The following is a 4,804-nucleotide window of genomic DNA, read 5'->3' on the forward strand; positions in this document are numbered from 1 at the left end:
CAATGCCCTGAGGATGTAGATAGCACACCCAGGAGTCAGTAGTTCTAAATATGCTGCTTCCTAAACTTGCTAAAAAGGAAAGACTAAGTTGCAATGTTACTCATGTAGTTTCAGCTGAAATCTTCTTAGAAGTTCCGTATCTTCAGAACCGTGTGATGAAATGATTTTTTAAATGGAGATCACTTAGGAAAATCGACAAAGAGTTTGCAATTTAAGAGCTTGTCAGGGCTCTAATCTAATCTAATGCTACAAAAGAAGAGTCCATCTGGTGACTGCACCAGGGTGAGGCTACCCCCTTACCTTCATCTATTTTCTTGTATGCTGATTCTATACTTGCTGAGCAAATTTTGTCCTTCAAAACGCTTTTTCATAAATGAACTCACCTAAACACTGAGATTGCTTTACAAGTTCCTTTTCATGTAAATTAGCAATTGGAATACATGAGTGTCTAATGAGACTGATTATCATAAACTAGTCCCTCTGTGTTGGTCTATTTTGGAGTTGAACTAATAATAAAATTGAACTACTGAATATGCTCAGTTTTAATTGATGGGGACCTTACAGAAATATTTATATGCCTAACGTTTCAATCTGAAAGAAATAACTGCTGCCAAGCATTGTTTTTACCAACTCTTTTTTTTAATGTCTTAAAGTTCATTTATTAAAGAATATGTATAGGCAGGTAACAACTTTTGATTTGTTATTTAAAAAAATTGGGTTTCTTCATACTGCATAGTAAGTGAATGGAAGTGGCTACGGAGTTGAGCTTTCTACTGGACTTCTTTGACAGCACAGCACAATGGAGTAATTTCTGCATTGCTAGACTAAATTAAAAAAGTCTCTTCTAAGATTCTCTTCAAAAAGCCATATAATAACAGAGGATGGCATAAAAAAGCCATCCCCATCCCCCACCCCTTCATTCTGTAGTATCGGAGGCAGTATTTTTACCATCACAGGCTACAATTTTCACTTTATCTACTTCAATAAGCTCTGTCACCTCTCTGAATTCAACAGCATTCAAAACAAAGTCCACACATTGTCGCAGAATCTGTACGTATTTAAAGAGCCCCTGAAAATGACTCTGTTCCTGACTCTCTGAGCCAATGCTGAATTGATAGACTTATCAAACTGAAGGAGAAATTGTTGAGCAAGTTTTGGGGGGGGAGGGGCGTGATTTGTTGAGACTGAATGAGCTCATTCTAGGCTCTCTTGAAGACTGTTTCCCAAGGTGGTATTTCTGTATAACTGATAAGCCATGGCTTAGGTGGAAGGAATTGTTTTTCCTATTCAGGCTTGCATTGATGTCCTATACAGAAGGCGTTTCCCGTTTTTACCCACTCTTTTAACTGCAACAACAGGGACGAAGTAAAACCAGACTTCCCCCATTTGACCAGAAAGGTAGGTCCTGAAATTTAGTCATCTATAAACTTCATATCTGTTTAAAATGATGTATCGAATTTTAAGAATTGTTACTGTTGATAATTAAAACACAAGGAGTCCCACATATTCTTCTGTGTAAGCTTGAAAATGTCACAACACAAAGTAAAACAAAAATACCAACAAAAAAGGAGGGGAAACCCAACAAAACAAACCAAGAGGTTTAAAATCCAATCTTCAAAGAACTTTCAAAATTCAGGTAATGTGATTTGTTCTCTGCCTGGATGCTCAGTGTATGTCTCCACAACAAGCAAAACTCGAGCTCACATTACTTGCTCGGTACGATCAAGTGTCCATCCGCTGAGGCTCTCGGGGGTTTCTTTGCCAGAAGGTATTATATTTGGATCTATGGGCAACAGATGATATTTTGGCCCTAGTTCTAATGAACGAACTCATCTCTTTTCTAGGAGAGATTGATACTTGTTGTGCCACTGCCAGTCATATAAAATACTGTGAAACAGCATTTTTCTTTCCCAAGGGATGCGCTCTGTCTTGGTCATAAAAGAGCCAAAGTCTCTGCAGCTCTTTTGTTCAAAATTTATACACCTTCTTGTTTGGGGCCAGAAATGCTTTATTATTGTAAACTCTGGTTTCTCAAATACAATTCCTTTCTGATAGAGTTGTCCATTAACTTAATAAATATTGCAAGAGCAGTAGAATTTTGTCAGGGAATCTGACCTAATTGATACAAGAGAAATTAGTGTTGTCTTTAGCTTTTTCCTAAGGATTAAATTTTGCAAGGAGATATTCTTACTTGAGAAATTTTATTATAGGAAATACTTAATTTTATTTTAAAGTGGTATTTATTTTACTACCTTTACTCCCTGGTATATTGTTTTTATATTACTTTAACTGACATGTGGTGGTTTTGAAAACATGTGGTTTTGAAAAAAATATTTATTAAACTTATCTTTTAGCATTTAATATAATTTAACACTTCTTTATTCACACTGTATAAGGTGAGTCTATAGAAAGTGTCTGAGTTAAATTTTAAGAAATTATGAATCTCTGTTTTAAAACATAGAATAGTTAGTTCCACTTTTTCAGGCTTATTTGGATGTTTGATTTTTGTAAAGATGGAGCTTCCATATTTGTCTTGGTTTGGTGTTCTGACATTTTTTTTCTAGGAAAAAAGAATAGAAAATACTCTGCACATAATTGAATTTTATTTTTCATATATTGAGAAAATAAGTTACCATCTAAGTCCCCTTTCTGGAGAGATAAGATTATAAAACTCAATAGAAATAATGGTTTCAGCTAAAAATATTTGAGGAAAAAATTTCTTAAGATGATGTTTAGACAGTTCTCTTAAAAATGAAAGTTATTATGTTAAATCTCTTTATTGTTAAAATTTACCTATCTTCTTTGTGAGTTGGGCAAGAATATAAAGTACTGTAGTCAAGAGAAGTTGAGCATCTTCAGTTACAGTTAGTTGGGCTGAATGCAACTTGCTTGAAGAGAAGACTTCATATATACATACATACTTCCATAATACATGCTAAAAAATGGTAACATATTTTAGCTAAGTACTGTACTCCATGGTCAGATTACCTGGCTCAAATGGCTCTGCCCATAATAGCTAACTCTACAGCTGTGGGCAAGTTACACTACTCACATTAGGTTACACTCATCTAAAAATTATAATACCTGCAAAGTACCTTTTGAAAGTGCAAAAGAGAAAGGATGACACTTTGATGACTAAGGTGTTTATCACCCAAGCCATTGCCTTACATGCATGTGAAAATGGAACAATGAATAAGGAAAACTGAAGAATTGATGACTTTCAATTGTGGTATTGTGTCTAAAGAACAAATCTATCTTGAAAGAAGTGCACCCAGAATGTTCCTTAAAATCGAGAATGGTGAGACTTCATTTCATATTCACTGGTCGTGTTATCAAGAGAGTATGGTCTCTGGAAAATGATATCATGTTTCTCAAAGTAGAAGACTAGTAGGAAAAAGAGGAACAGTAGATGGATTGACACAATGACCACAAGAATGGGCTCAAGTATAGTAGCAATTGTAAAGGTGGTTTAGAACTGGGCAGTGTTCTGTTCTGTTGTATACATGGTAGTTTAGAGTTGGAGCTGGCACAGTGGCACATGACAACAAGAAAGTTGTCTCTAACTGATAGATAAAGTTCCCTACTGGTACAGTCGTTAAGTGCTTAGCTGTTAATAGATGAATGGATCAACCCACTAGTTAGTTGCTTTGAAAGGGAAAGATGTTGCAGTCTGCTTCTGCAAAGATTATAGCTTTGGACACTGTGTGACAAATATTCTCACTACTGGGCCAATTGGCAGCATCATGATAGACAGTGAAAAGATTGAGACTGTTAACAGCTTCAGACTGCTTGGCTCCACAATCAACACACTCTTGGTACCAGCAGCCAAGAAATCAAAAGATGAATTGCATTGGGAAAGTCTGCTGTCAGCGACCTCTCCAGAGTACTGAAGAGCAACAATGTTAGTCTGAAGACTAAAGTGCACTTGATCCAGGCTATAGTCTTTACAATTACTTGCTACGTGTCAGAAAGCTAGACAATGATAAGGGATAATAGGAGAATTTATGCCTTTGAGCTGTGGTGCTGGAAAAGAGTATTGAATATACCATGGACTTCTGGGAGAACTAGGAGGTTCATCCTAGAGAAGGTGAAACCAGGCTACTCTGGAGAGGAAAAGATTCTGAAGCTTTATCTGATGTACTTTGGGCATGTTGTAAGAAGGGATCAGTCTTTGGAGAGGGACATCATGCTTGGGAAGGTGGAGGGACAGTGTAAGAGAGAAAGACACTCGATGCGATGGATTGATTCAGTCACTGGGATGGTGGAGGTAGGTGTGTCAGAGGCAAGCAATAAGATTGGCACATGATAGAACAGGGTTTAGGGCTGTTGTATTCAGGGTCACTGTGAGTTGCAAGCAACTTGACAGCAGATAACAACAAACAAGTAACTTGATAGCTGTGGAATTTTGTTTGTGGTTAGCTGATAGTTTTATTACAAAGATAGAATAAGGGAGCTCTGGTGGCCTAGTGGCCTGTGCTGCCATCACAAAAGCACATGGTTTAAGGCTACCAGCTGCTCCATGGGAGAAGGGTGAACAATAGTCTCTCATGCGATTAACTGCCTCTGAAAATGCACTGGAGTATCAGCTCATACTGGACATCGGTTCATACTCTACAGAACACAACAACAACATATGAAATATTCAGAAAAATATCTGGCTATGGTTGAGAGTGTAATAATTATTTTTCCAAACATATATGGTAAAGGAATAGTGTATGGTTTAAAATCAAGAAAGTTCTGGCTCTGTATTCTTTTGTCGCTGTAGAGAAATCCAACTGATTTTTGTATGTTGATCTTGTATCCT

At 36.8% G+C, this 4,804-nt stretch overlaps 1 pseudogene; it reads right to left on the reverse strand.

The window, feature by feature from the left end:
- Positions 1 to 916: 916 nt before the first annotated feature.
- Positions 917 to 1,257, reverse strand: LOC102855324 (annotated as a pseudogene).
- Between the last annotated feature and the right edge of the window lie 3,547 nt (positions 1,258 to 4,804).

This window comes from Elephantulus edwardii, unplaced genomic scaffold, assembly GCF_000299155.1.
Source record: "Elephantulus edwardii isolate Elephantulus edwardi_28Jun2011 unplaced genomic scaffold, EleEdw1.0 scaffold00294, whole genome shotgun sequence".
Classification (NCBI taxonomy): Eukaryota; Metazoa; Chordata; class Mammalia; order Macroscelidea; family Macroscelididae; genus Elephantulus; species Elephantulus edwardii.